Genomic DNA, 15912 nt, shown 5'->3' with positions numbered 1-15912 from the left:
AACACCACCGCCTTCGAATTTTACTGTTTGCACTCCAAACCCTGGCAGATGACGTTCACCGGGCATTCGCCATACCCACACCCTGCCATCGGATCGCCACATTGCGTACCATGATTCGTCACTCCACACAACGTTTTTCCACTGTTCAGTTGTCCAATGTTTACGCTCCTTACACCAAGCGAGGCGTCGTTTGGCATTTACCGGCGAGATGTGTGGCTTATGAGCAGCCTCTCGACCATGCAGTCCAAGTTTTCTCGCCTCCCGCCTAACTGTCATAGTACTTGCAGTGGATCCTGATGCAGTTTGGAATTCCTGTGCGATCGTCTGGATAGATGTCTGCCTATTACACATTACGACCCTCTTAAACTGTCGTCGGTTTCTGTCAGTCAACAGACGAGGCCGGCCTGTACCTTTTGCGCTGTACGTGTCCCTTCACGTTTCCATTTCACTATCACATCGGAAAGAGTGGACCTAGGAGTGTGTAAATCTCGCATACAGACGTATGACACAAGTGACACGCAATCACCTGACCACGTTCGAAGTCCATGATTTCCGCGGAGCGCCCCATTCTGCTCTCTCACGATGTCTAAAGACTACAGAGGTCGCTGATATGGAGTACCTGGCATTAGGTGTCAGCACAATGCCCCTAATATGAAAAACATATGTTTTTGCGGGTGTCCGGATGCTTTTGATCACATAGTGTAGATTCACCAGTGTAATATAAAACTTATGTAAGTTTTGGGTTTGTTACCGCACAGGGATAGGTGCCAGAACGTGGTTACAGTGGACGGGTTGTGTGAACAGCTAATACGAAGAACAGTGACAGTTTATACTGGTGATCAATCAGTATTTTTCTGGCAAGCGATACATTGCTTCACTCAATGTCTGGAGATTAACCAACCAACCTGAATAAAACGGCTACATATTTAAGAATTATACATACCTCACTAGAACTACGTGAAACTCAAGTGCCTTTCCTTCTTGCTAAGCCATAGTCGTCTTCAGGGTCTGAAAAGGAGCCTACAGAATATGAAATGTATAATTTTTTCCAGTTTAAAACTGTACTGACTGACACCGTTTAAGAGTTCCGAGTGTAGCACTGTCAACTGTTTTATCCTTTCTATGAGTTTAGCGATACGTCGCCAGCTGTTCTTCTCAGCTCGAAAATACTACGCTCCAATAGATTTAAAAAATTTGTAACAAAACAGAAGCCATTATAGCCGTCGATTACTAACTTAGTGTTCCAAATGGTACAGTCAGCTAAGATTAATGTTGCTTTTTGGTATGGTTTTTCACCTCGAAACATGCAATATTAACAAAAATCTAATCAAGATACCAAAAAACTGTGAATAGTACTGATTACTGTAATATATGTTTACGAAATGTACAGATTTACAGTATAGAAACTATGAATAGCTCAAAAAGCGATGCTGTCTGTGAATGGAATATTAGAGAATTTGGAACATTCCAAGCAACCTGTTGAACTAATCTTTAGACACACGTCTTTTTTGTGTCAAGGCAAACAATACAGGTTTTTGGGCCATTGTGCTATTAGATAAAGTGTGTTCTCTGAAGTCTTTCATAAGTTTCTGAGTTTTCATGTCTTCTTCATCTGTTAATGATCATTTGCTGTTACCTCGTTCGTGTTAACTGTTAAAATGATGACAACAGCGTATTTCGGTAGTGTTAGACCTTGCTAACAACAGATGTCAACTATTCTGCTTTCAAAATCTTCCTTCTGACATGTTTCACATCTTACTTCGTAAGTATTGGAAAACTGTCGTTTCATATGTATGTTGGATTTGCTCTCGTCTAAAATATGTTCGTTGATGAATTAAGTACTGCAGTAATCGCGAAGTAATTCAAGAAATCAACTGCACGAATGTTTAAAGGAGTCATAAAACAAAAAATTAATCAAGTCTTGTCTCGGCGATAGAACGCAGTTGACACTGTCTATCTACAAAGTAAGGAAAATTGGGGTTGTGGCTTAAAAATACTGATACGGAAATGGAATGTCCACCATCGAACGCTCTTAGCTTAGTGCTCTCCAGTGTAGTTGCCTGCATATGCATATCGTTGTATTGGTACATACCCTATTATTCAAGTTTACAGGAATAAATGAACAATTTTAAACTGAAAGATTATATGAAATGTTATGTTTTTTTTTAGAGAAGACGCAGTGAAGGGCTTCAATACGTATACTGGCGGATTTCATAGAACGTTTACTGTCGGCGATATGTTAGAATATTGCGTCAACCTTTAGGAAGACACGAATGAAATGCTGGAGTCGTAGCGACGCGTTGAATGAAAGAGAATTAATGGACAGTTAACACAGTTTCGTAAGATATATGAAATAAACAATTCTATAGTTAGCGCCATCTGATTGTCCAAACAAAATTTAAGCTATCTAAGCGATCATTCAGTTGCTCTTCATTGAGGGGAGACTCAATTATCATTTGCTCCAGATTATGAAAATTGTTAATGTTTTGCTCTTACTTAGCACGCTGAATAAATACGACAGTACAAAATCTGGATGTTACGTGGTAGCGTTTAATATTCAGTGTTCTAGTTCGTGTGTCAGTACACAGATGAATAAGAATTTCTCTCATCTGCGTTGCAGCTAAAATTGGGTTATTGTATTCACTTTGTACTCAACTCTACTAATTTCTGACAGCAGACTGTAGTCTGTGGGATGCTAAACTTCAACGACTGACACTGCACACATTTTCGGCCGGACTTAGTCTTCCCTTGAGGAAAGGGTCTGTGCGGATGGTGCAACAGAATACCGCGTGTCAATATTTAGTTTCTTGCCTCCCTTGCGGAGTAAATCGAGTAGGCCACTTGACATGACTCTGCAAACTAAATTATTTTTGCACTCAACTATTTTTTCTGTATGCAGTAAGAGATGATGCTGATGGTGACGTTTTGATGACAGTACCACTAAACCGGAGTTACTGAACAAGATTTTCAGAAATTCCTTCACCAAAGAAAATGAAGTAAATATTCCAGAATTCCAAAAATGATTCAAATGGCTCTGAGCACTATGGGACTTAACATCTATGGTCATCAGTCCCCTAGAACTTAGAACTACTTAAACCTAACTAACCTAAGGACAGCACACAACACCCAGTCATCACGAGGCAGAGAAAATCCCTGACCCCGCCGGGAATCGAACCCGGGAACCCGGGCGAGGGAAGCGAGAACGCTACCGCACGACCACGAGCTGCGGACTCCAGAATTCTAATCAAGAACAACTGCCAACACAAGGAACCTAGAAGGTTGTAGCGAAGCAGCTTAAATCACCCAATTAAGAGCAAGGCCTCAGTCCAGACTGCATACCGTTCAGGTTACTTTCAGAGTATGCTGATACGTACAATAGCTCCACATTTAACAATAATATACAACCACTAGCTCGTCGAAAGATCCGTACCTAAGACTGGAAAGTTGCATAAGTCACACCAGTACGCAAGAAAGGAAATAGGAGTAATCTGCCGAACTTCAGACCCATTTCGCTAACGTAGATTTGCCGTAAGATTTTGGAACATATACTGTGTTCGAACATTATGAGTTACCTTGAAGAAAACGAAAAAAGAATTGGAAATTTGTGGTAAGGTCTTACGGGACCAAACTGCTGAGGTCATCGGTCCCTAAGCCTACACACTATTTAATCTAACTTAAACTAACTTAAGTTATGGACAACACACACACCCATGCCCGAGGGAGGACACGAACCTCCGACGTGGGGAGCGCATGGCTTGTGAAAAGGCGCCCAAGACCGCGCGGCTACCCCGCGCGGCGAAGAAAACGATTTATTGACAAATACTCAACAAGGATTCAGGAAATATCGTTCTTGCGAAACACAAAGAGCTCTTTATTTTCACGAAATAATGTGTGCTATCGACAGGGGATGGCAAATTGATTCCACGTGTTTAGATTTCCAAGGCTTTTGACACCGTTCCTCAGATACGACTTCTATTCAAATTCCATGCCTATGGGGTATCGTCTCGGTTGTGTAACTGGATTCGTGATTTCGTGTCAGAAAGGCCACAGCAAGCAGTAAATGACGGAAAGTTATTGAGTAAAACAGAGGTAATACCTGGCGTTCCGCAAGGAAGTGCTTCTTGATCGACATAAACGATTTAGGAGACAATTTTGCAGTCCTCTTAGACTGTTTGCAGATGATGCTGTAATTTACTGTCTTGTAAAGTTAACAGATGTTCAAAACCAATTGAAATGATTGAGCCAAGGCATCTGTATGGTGCGAAAAGTGGCAGTTGACTCTGAATAAGGAAAAGTCTGAGGTCATCAAAAATGTTCAAATGTGTGTGAATTCCTAAGGGGCCAAACTGTTGAGGACATCGGTCACTAGATTTCACACACTACTGAAACTAACTTAAGCTAACTTACGCTAAGGACAACACACACACACCTATGTCCGAGGGAGGAGTCGAACCTCCGGCGGGAGGGAGAGGTCATCCACATGAGTAGTAAAAGGAATCTGCTAAATTTGGGTTACACGATTAACCACACGAACCTAAAGGCTGTAAATTCAACTGAATATTTAGGGATTACAATTACAAAAAACTTACATTGGGACGGTCACATAGATAATGTTGTGGGGAAAGCGAACTAAAGACTGCTATGTATTGGCAGAACACCTAGAAAATGCAACGAGTTTACTAAAGAGACTGCTTACACTGTGCTTGTCCGCCTTCTTCTGGAGTACTGCTGCAGGGTATGGGATCCGCATCAGATAAGATCGACGGAGGACATGGAAAAAGTTCAAAGAAGGATAGCTCGTTTTGTATCATCGCGAAATAGGATAGGGAGTGCCACGTATATAATAACATAATACGTGAACTGGAGTGGCAATCATTTAAGACAAAGGCTTATTTCGTTGCGGCAGGATTTTCTCATGAAATTTCAATCACTAACATTCTCCTCAGTATTTTGCTAGCGTACACGTACATCCGGAGAAATCATCATTCTAATAAAATAAGAGAAATCAGAGGTCACAGGGAAAAATTTAAGAGTCCATTTTTCTGCGAGCTATTCGAGAATGGAACGATGGAGAAATAGCCTGAAGGTGGTTTGATAAATCCTCGGCTAAGCACTTAATTGTGAACTGCAGAGTAATCATGTAGATTTAGATGTCGATGTAGGTACTTTTAGACTGTGGACCATTTTTAAAAAAATTTAATCATTACTTTCCCCTTTCCCCTCTCCACTTTCCAGCATGTCACAGTTTAGTATTAAAAATAAAAGAGCTAATTAAAAAATTTAATATTGTTGAATTAACCTAGATGTGTTAAAGGGAAACGAAAAACCCTTCCTCTTCCCTCCCCTTCCATATATGCAGCCAATCAAAAATTTAATATGGTGAAAATAGCCTAATTGTGCTAGTGGGAAATTTAAAACCCCCTCCTTTAGCAAGCAGTCTGTGCATAGTACTAAAATGAGGTTTAAAAATGAGGCCAGAAAATGAAGCAATGAAAAGTTACGTAACCTTCATTTGAAAGTCAAAGATATAATATTAATATGATACATAAATATGGAGCCGAGTAGCATTCTTTCCAAAAGAAATTTGTGTACTTGGACATACTTCCTCCACAGCATTAAAGTGATGCGTAAAAATGGTGCCATGTTACATTATTTCTGTGATATTTACGTAAAATGGCGTAAACACAACTGCATAATGTACGACTTCCCTCAACTCTTCCCTCCTCCAAGCAGAGCCTAGTATTCTGGCAGCCATTAAAATTAGCCAATCACAATGTTACCCCACCTTGGCTGTGCTTAAAAGTATCTGAATGAGGTGAAATGTTTATCAAAACAATTGCATTTACAGTATTTCCTCATCTAAAACACCTGAATTATGGAAAAAGACATCATTGTAGTCTAGGATTTCATTAGTGACTACAAAAAATCGTTTACGAACTGACTTACCAGTCGATTCTGTGAATTTCATTGGAAACTATATATCTTTCATTGTGGAATAATAGATCAAGCACAAAACGTCCTCTCCAGAAATATTTAAAAACCAGCGTTTGCTTGTGCAATGTACCTAACGAATTAGTAATATTTAAATGTCAAACATGAGTTTAACTTTAAAATTTCTGCAGAACTTCAAAAAGCGCACAATAAAATCAACTGCGAAATTATGTCTTTGTTGCTTGTCTTTCAGAGCTTGATATATCTACATGCTTAGTGTAAGACATAACAGACGCTCAAGATAAATATTGACCACATCTATGCTGCTTGTCAAACGTCATAATACTGTGAACTGTCTGCAAAAATGTGTCAGAAACACAAAAAGGGGAATTTTTAGGTTACAGCAGTATCAAAATACATGAAGTGTGTACTATCTGTTGATGTGTCCTGTCACACCTACGTTTTGTACCTACAAATTGCGAATGATTGAGTCTAGTTGACGTTAAGTACAAAACGTTGTACCGTAGTGGAAGGCATAACAGAGAGACCCAAATTAATTGCGTACCACATCTAAATGCTTCTCAAATGCCACAATTTTGTAAAAGCCTGCAAAAATGCGTCAGCAACGCAAAAAGCGTTATGTTTACGTTACAACAGTATCAAAATACTGAACTGTATTGACGGAATGTTTTTCTTCACCAGTTCAGAAGGAGGACAAAGATAACGTACCACAAGAAAAAATATAATCGATGACAAGTATTACAAGTGGTTGAACAAACTGCTGCAAGCAGAACCAAGGTCTCTAAAACTGTAATCAACAACACCAACATTTATTTAAAATAACACACACACATAACACGATTTTAAGAAAGATGGTGTTTTTATCACTCAAACTGTAACACAATTGTAGAAGAAAGACTGTGGCTTGTTACGATATATCACTTAAGTGCTTTGTTTATACACTCACGAGAAGACCACAGACAATTGCAGAGTCGAGATATCTAATGTAAATAAAGTTATTGACCAGTTATCAAGAACAAAGCACACATACATGTAAACTGCTCATCATACTTACGCAACAATAATTACAGATCTCTACGACAATTCAAGCAAAATAAACTTGTATTATATGTAAGATTTCACGTGTTTTGCAATCAAAACAAGCATTCAAATTAAATATTACCACATTTAAATTGTCTGTCTTATTTGTTACAATGCAAACTGGTTGCATATTGGGACGACTGCTAAAAAGTTTTAATTTAAGCTGCACACGTTCACGACCAAAGTTCGATAAATGCAGGACACTTGTCAACTCTACGGAGCTTCGAATTAAATATTTTTGCATCTAAATTGTCTGTATTACTTATAACAATACATGCAGCTAGCTTACTGGCACTACTTAAATAAATTGTAGGTTAGTATTCTAAAAAACTTCGAGCTTTGTTCCACGCATTGAATTCACCTCAATACGTAAAAATTAGGTGTAAGAACATGCATACGAACATACATATGAACACTATTGCACTTACGGCTTAAAATGCACAAATATTACTCTCACGTCTAAAAATCGCCGAAAGTTTGATATTGCTAGCACACTCTTCGCAAGCAAAATTATTTCAAATTAAATACTTATTTACCTAAATTGTCTGTATTGCCTGTAAAAAACACACGCAACTTCCGTACTGATACTACTGATTAAAAGTGTTAGGCTAAACAGCTCTTGTAAACGACGAAAGTTCGATTGCAGAACATCTATTCTTGTGACCTCCTCTGTGGACGTTTTACGAAATGCGTATATTCATGGTAAAAGAAGCTGGTGTGCTAAATAGGAGGAAGAGTTACACTAAGTCTGGTAGTATAAGAAAAGAATGTCATTTTTTTACAGTTAACAATGTGCAGATATGTATATTAACAAAACATTTTTAATGCTAGTTAATTACAGGTTACATGGATCATTTTGCACAACAGATCGTAATGATAGATATGAAGGGCTTATTTCAATAGTGGTACAAGTCCACTTTTGTTCATTCTGAGATACAGAGTCCTAAAGTTAAATGAGCGCTGAAAAATCTGCAGTTGAGATACCAGAAATATTCAAGCATATGGCTTCTTGCTAGAGATTAACCTTTCTTTTTGTTTGTTTGGACCATTAATGTCACAAGCATTATAGACAGAAAAGGGGAGGTAATGGACTTGTACCACTATTGAAATAAGCCCTTCATATACAGCTGTGAGTTAGTAATTCCTACCCACCACATTTTACACATTACAGTAATAGAGATTCTTCCACGGAATAGAAGGCGTTGTCAAATTATTCGTTGACACTGAATTTATTACGAGAAATATACTCTTACTGTAGGTAAAGCAGGATTCTGGTAGACAGCACACTAGGTAACGGAGGGTGCAGATTTAATGCAAACAGCGATGTGTGTGCATGGGAAGAAAAGCACTAATGTCTCTTCTCAGAAACAAATTTTATACAGGGAAACATTGTCGAAAGCCCTTGCTGTTCAGATGACGAAATACTTACTGCTTTGTGGTTAACAATCGTTACAGCTTCCTGAAGATCAGGACGAAATTCAATGTTAATTACACCCTCCACTGTAATTAGCACCTCTTTTTCCTGACATATAGTGTTTTCAAAATCTTCACCTTTGATCATAAATGCACGAACAAACAATTGAGGTACCACAGAGCATGTTCAACCCATGGACTGTGCATTTCTTGGAAACGTTTCCAGCCTGCACCGCAATGGAAACACACATATTTATCATCGTTTCCAGTATAAAGGAACCCAACTTCAATGAATCTGTCTGGATGCTGCACAACAGCTAGCAGTCAATCTCTGAAGAGTGCTAGTCTCGTCCCACATGTGTTGAATTTAGGATGAGGAAATACATTGTCTTCATCCCCCACCGAAACTAGTTGATAAAAATAAGGTACACATAATCAGATTGAACACATTTTACGTATTTTGATACTTCTGTATAGTAAAAATTATGCTTTATGTGTTGCTAACATACTTCTCTGACATTTTATAATATTGTGACATTTGACAAACATCAAAGATGTGGTAAACAATTAATTTGAGCGTCTGTTGTATCTGACACCAAGTGTGGTACATTGATTTAACTTTGAACGCTGGCATCTGTTGGCGAAGACAAGCAACAAAGATACAAATCAGCAGCTGATTTTCTGTCCGTTTTCTGAAATCTGGCAGAATATTTAAAGTGAAACGTATATTCGACAACTACATATTACTAATTCATTAATTACGTTGTATAAGGAAATGTAGGTTATTAACTATTTATGGAGAGTGTGTTTTGTACTCGTTCTATTATTTCGTAGCGAATGATATGTAGCTTCCAATGAAATTCACAAATGCAATTGGTGACCCAGTCCATAAACTAGTCTCCGAAGTCAGTAACGAACGCCAAATTGGTAATATATTTGGTGTCGTTTTATGTAATTCAGATATTTTAAGCTTTGAACTACTGCAAATGTAATTGTTTTGCAAAATGTTTCAGGTCGTTCGGATACTTCTGAACACCGCCAAGATAAGCTACATTGTGACTGGCTATTTCATTTTAATGGCTACCAAAATACTAGGCTCTGATTAGAGGAGACGAGAGGGGAGGGAGCTCGTACATTATGCAGTACGTGTTTGCACAAGTTTACGTTAACTGTCAAGGAAATAATGTACCTTGACAAAATTTTTATGCATCATTTTAATACTACAGAAGAATGTATGTAATTCTACACAAATTTCTGTTGAAGATATTGCAACTTTGCGCCAGTTTTTTTGGTTCCGTATCTCAATTGGTAAAAACGGAACCATTTAGGATTACTTCGTTGTCCGTCTGTCTGTCCGCCTGATAAGATCTCTTTTTCTCAGAACGGGTAGAGGTATCAAGCTGAAATTTATGACAGGTGGTAAGGTTTATCGTCCCTTGGTGGTGTAAAAATGTTAAGCATCTAAGTCAGTGCAATCAGAAGATGCTGACATTTACGCAACATATTTTGATACTTGCAAACTTACTCATCAAAAGCTATAGGGTACTTCCGATTGATATGGAATCATAAAACTTGTCAATAAGCAAGGTTTCAGAGAATGAGTAAAGGAAAAAATCCGAAAATCGTTAATTTATAATTGTATCACTTAAAAAATATTTTACTGCCACTTATTGTCTGTCTGTCTCTCCGTCTGCTAAGACCCTTTTAACTCTCAGAAACGAGTAGAGGTATCAAGTTGAAATTTTTGTCACATGCTTAGGTCTACCATCCATTGTCGGTGTAAATACGATATTTAAGCTTGTAAGTCAATGCAGTCAAAAGATACGGCCACATATGCCACATATTTCGCTACTCGCAAACTCATTCATAAAAACCGACAGATGAACTTTCTGTGTAGATGTCGTGCTTGGTGGTCTAGCGGGACACGGCGTATATGGAAACCGAGAAGTCACGGGATGGAATTTCGGTTAGACAATGGATTTTCAGTCTTCGTTTGAACCTAGCCTTGACCTCCCAACGATGTGACGAATCGCCAGAAACAACAGCTCTGATTCCATTTTATGCTGTAGATCCCCTTTCCCCAGTTTGATAACTGGTGTAGGTCAGAGACACGCTAGCCACGGAAGTGAAGTCCAATAGAAAGACTTGCACCAGACCACTGAACTACACGAAGGTATTATTATTATCTGTATACAGGGTGGTTATAACTAAACTTTCGCTACTTGAGAGGGCTCCCATGACAAACGAGTGATCGCAGGACAATGAAACTTTGCAGAAACATTTGTAAGGGCATGCGGATGAGAAATAACGAATAAACCATTGAAAGAAACACATTTTAATTTCCATATGAGAGGGTAACATATATTAATTATATACCATGCTTACGTTCCAGGTTACATACGTTGCTCAGTGTAATGACCATCTACGTCCACGACATACTGGAGCCGCACTAGAGCCCAAAATATCTCCCTCAGTATGCTCATCTTCATCTTACGGATCGCACATTGTGTCTAGGATTCTTAGCCATGGCAACAACAATTTCTTCAACAATTTGTGGAGCAATTTGCCGTCGGTCTCCCGCAAGAGCAATACTCAAATCATCAAATTGGTTCTAATGGCTCTAAGCACCATGGGACTTAACATCTGAGGTCATCAGTCCCCTTGACTTAGAACTACTTAAACCTAACTAACCTAAGGACATCACACACATTCATGACCGAGGCGCGATTCGAACCTGCGACAGCAGCAGCAGCGCGGTTCCGGATTGAAGCACCTGGAACCGCTCGGCCACAGCGGCCGGCTCCCAAATCATCAGTTAATTCGAATTTCCGAATCATGTTCTTCTACCCCAGTACAGAAAGTGGACCTCTCCGTACTCCTCTGCAACTGTGATACATGCTGGTGCATGCATACTACATCGTCGTACCAGTACTGGTGCCTAATGACAAGTCATGACCCTAGCACTGCTAAGAACGCAAATCCTACAGTGAACAGACAGAACATCATCCCTATAAAGTTGGATAGATATAGTTATCCATCTATACTCTCAAACAGTGAAAGTTTAACTTAACCACGGTGTACAAAATTAAATTTGTATGGGACGCCCTTACCGCAAGTTGTACTCGCAGTTGTCCAGTTTTTTTTATATATCTTTTTAATGTTATGCCTGAGGTATGTAAATATCTTTGACTTTTAAGTGGAGGTTACGTGACTTTTCTTTACTGGATTTCTTATGTCATTTTACGCCTCATTGTAATACTGCGCTCCGAGTGGTTGGGAAGAGGATGCAGAGGGGGTTTTAAATTTCATACTGAAACAACTGGCCCATTTACGATATCTTGAACTTTTGACTGGTTGATGATAAGGGAGGGTAGGGGAAGAGGGTTTTTAAATTCCCACTGACACATCTGGGTTAGTTCCACCATATAGGAATTTTTGATTGACTCTTTCATTTTTAATACTATACTGTAATTGTTTGGAAAAAGCAGAGGGGGAAGGGGGGATGGGAAGAGATGAAAGGGTTGAGGAGACGGGAACAAGGACACAAGGGTCGTGATTGTGTAAAGTGTTGAAGTCGAGGTCAAGGTCAAAGATCATTGGTCTCTGACCCTGAAGATAGAGTAATTTTTAAGGTCATTTAAGCGCAAAATCAACCAGGTTCTCCACAGCTATACTACTATCGTTATAAGACTGAGTTCATCATTCTTGCCTTATGCGATCTGTCTCGTTTTAGATGTACAATGTTTTTTCTGGGAGAGGTATACACAAATTATTCAAAAAAATCTTCATTCACATTTTTTACTTATAAGTAAGAAGCTGTTTTCTCCTGTAGAGAAATACTCTGTCTGACTAAAAAGTGAACCACCCAAAAGACATCGTCAGATGTCAATGTATCTTCGTACATGTACACATCAGCCATTAGCTAGTAAGAAAATGATTAGAGCTGCAGTTCTCTGTGATAGGTAGGACAGCCACCCCAGTGTACTAGTGTTGTGCATGTTTCCTGTTGTTTCTGAACATGATAAAATAAATGTCGCGTGACTAGGGCCTCCCGTCGGGTAAACCGTTCGCCAGCTGCAAGTCTTTCGATTTGACGCCACTTCGGTGACTTGCGCGTCGATGGGGATGAAATGATGATGACCAGGACAACACAACACTCAGGCCCTGAGCGGAGAAAATCTCCATCCCAGCCGCAAATCGAACCCGGGCTCTTAGGATTGACATTCTGTCGCGCTGACCACTCAGCTACCGGGGACGGACACTGAACATGGTGGGAAATATAAGGTGCGTGAACAGTATCAGACGTTGAGTGACCACTGTGAATGACACGGAGAAGCTGCTAACTCGTGTGAGATAGAGTACCCAGCACATGCCAGAGTTTGAAGCTGGTCTTATTGTGGGTCTCCATTTGGCTAGCTGGTCGAATCGTGCAATTTCCAGATTTATGGGCCATTTTGAGAAACATGACTGCATGGGAACGTGATGGCAGCATACTCGTCATCAAGGGTCCGATGGACCACGTCTGACCACGATAGGAGAGGATCGCCATGTTGTGCCCCTTCACATCTGCGCCTGGCATCCGGGAACAAGTAATAGACTTCCTGCAACATTCTCTGTCAGCCCGCACCATTTCTCAGAGACTAGCAGCAGCCAAGACGATGAAATTATCGTCCAGTGCATGGGTTGGGGTTAACATCACGACAGAAATGGCTGCGTTTGGAGTGGTTCTATGATCTGGAAGCACGGACTGGTAATGAATGGTGTCGCACTGTGTTCAGCTGTGAATCACGCTTCTGCACTACCCTAGATGACCATGTTCGGCTAGTATGGCAGCGACCTGGGCGAGTGATCCCATTCTTCCAATGTTTTGGAGAGACGTAGCGTTTCATTCCTAGCATTATTATGTAACAAGCCATCGCCTATGACATTAGGTCGCAGGTGACAGCGATTGAGGGAACTGTGACAGTTCAGTGGTATGTCTACACAGCATTCCCATGTGTGACCTCTGACGTCACATTTTCGTGATGCCATTTCGCAACAGGACAATGTTCATCCACATATAGCACATATCTCCATTAACTATCTGCATGGTATTGAGGTATTCACATGGGCAGCAAGATACACAGATCTGTCTCCAATAGGACATGTGCTCAACCGTCTAGGATGTAAACTCCATACCATTGGCATTATCCATGACATCGAAGTCCAGTTACAACATATGTGGGACAGCTTGCCTCAGGAATGGATACAACAGCACTTCATAACACGCTTTCCAACCGAATCAGAGCATGGATCCAGGCCAGAGGGGGTGAAACGTTGTAGTATTCTCTGTAAATTTGGCTTGATTTTCTGATCACTGCAACAACGTCACAGAGCCTCTCAATTCATAAAGTTTCATTTCGTTTTCATGTAGATTTCGAGGTATTTTACCTTTTTTGTCTGGCACTGTAATAACATCCACCCTTTCCGTTTTTTAATTTGAGGTATGTGTTTAAGCAAACTTTTTATTTCTAAATCGGCCTTTATCTCCCACATTGACTCTTACTGAGCTGTAGGAGTATTTGTGTGTGTGTGTGTGTGTGTGTGTGTGTGTGTGTGTGTGTGTGTAAGTACAATCTAACTTCTGCACCATTTCAGTGCAGTAATGTGTTCATTGTAAATAAGTGTTATAGTAGTTGTATTACACGTTTATTACCTTATAAATAATAAAAAAAAACTTTTTTATTTTAAATTCAGTGCATTAGTATTTGTAAAATGATTCTTTCATATAGTGTCTATTAAAAAATGACGATCATTTCACTTCGGACCTGTGGAATGGTACAGTAGCTTATTTGTTTGATTTGTAAATATTTGTCTTGTATTGTTGTTTTTCTGACATGTTCTACATCCTGGAGGACCTCCTCACTACGGATCAATTGGAATGAAAGTAAATCTAATCTAATCTAATCCAGAAAATAAATAATAGTTCATTACTAATTTTACTTGTACATTAGGGATTACTCTCGTTTTAAGGATGATTGTCATGTTAGTTGTTGTTGTTATTGTTGCTGTTGTTGTTGTGTTGTCTTCAGTCTCACGCTGATTTGATGCAACTCTCCATGCTACACTACCCTCTGTAAGCCTCTTCATCTCCGAATAACTACTTCAACCTACATCCTTCTGAATCTACTTACTGTATTCATCTGTTAGTTTCCCTCTACGATTTTTACTCCCCCGCCCCCTCCCCCCACACTTCCCTCCAATAATAAACTGGTGATCCCTTGAAGTCTCGGAAGATGTCTAATTAACAGATCTCTTCCTTGTGTCAAGTTGTGCCACAAATTTCATGCCTCTCCAGTTTTACTCTCCAGCTCCTCGTTACTTAGGCGATCTACCCAGCTGAACTTCAGCATTCTTCTGTAGCACCACATTTCAAAAGCCTCTATTCTCATCTTCTCTCAGCTGTTTATTGTCCATATTTCACTTCCATGCATGGCTTGGCTAGAGACAAATACCTTCAGAAAAGACATCCCAGCATTGCATTCTATATTCAATGTTACCGAAATTCTCTCCTTCACAGTACTACCCAGTTTCAGCTCTGAAAGTGGCCTGATGGATAAATTGGCGGTGGTTTTGTGTTGTGGTTACATTACGTGGTCCAATACACGCTTGCCGCGGCGTCCAGCTCTCTTCTATCTGCTGCATACACGTGTATGTCGTAGCAGCAAGCGCCATGCCTGTCAGTATGTCATAACCGATTAATTGGAACACAGACATTCACACTAATTTGAACTTATTCGTATGCTGATATTCCCGTCCCACACGAAGACGAAGAATAGTGGTATCTGCACTGAATAGAACTGAGCCGAGCGGCAGGCGTTCAGTTGATTTTCGTGCAAGATACTTCCTGTGGGCCTACGCAAGCAGACAGGGATACACTCCTTTGCTGGTATACCGCTTGTACATGAGACGGTTTTAAACTACTCAGGACATAATTTGGCACTCGAGACAGGTTCGCAGTGCACACAGAATACTCTTAAATGGTTTTTTGAAGGTTAAAGCCACTTTATCACCTTCATCTACTTAACTTTTTCAAAGTGAATATTTCTGTATTATAGCATTCCATTGCGCACTATCAGCTGATTTCGGCGCGTGTCCATTACCACAGGTTCAAAAAACACAGCTCTATTTACACTTCACAGCCACTGGAATAGAGAATTTTCACACTCTCATGCAATGTCTGTGAAGTGTGGATGGAAGTCTGATTTTTGTAGCACTTAATATTGCTCAGACGCCGTAATCAGCAGGTGGTGCTCAACTAAATGATGAAATAAAGAAAAATTCATAAAAAAACTAAATAGTTGAAAATGGCAAAATGTTTTTAGGCTAAAAACATTTACTGCGGCCGTGGAACCGCTCACAAGGGAATAAATGAGCTTTTTTAATAGTTTCTGAACTGATTTGATTGTATAGGTTTTACACAATTCT

The 15912-nt window shown here is 39.8% G+C and overlaps 1 protein-coding gene across 1 annotated transcript in view; it reads right to left on the bottom strand.

The window, feature by feature from the left end:
- The window catches only part of LOC126249456 (endoplasmic reticulum protein SC65-like), a 472900-nt gene that overhangs the window by 212378 nt on the left and 244610 nt on the right, over positions 1-15912 (bottom strand). The gene's annotated exons all lie outside the window — the stretch shown is intronic.

This window comes from Schistocerca nitens, chromosome 3 (genome assembly GCF_023898315.1).
Source record: "Schistocerca nitens isolate TAMUIC-IGC-003100 chromosome 3, iqSchNite1.1, whole genome shotgun sequence".
Taxonomy (NCBI): Eukaryota; Metazoa; Arthropoda; class Insecta; order Orthoptera; family Acrididae; genus Schistocerca; species Schistocerca nitens.
The sequence above is the reverse complement of the archived record's forward strand: the minus strand, read 5'-3'. Positions and strand labels throughout refer to the sequence as shown.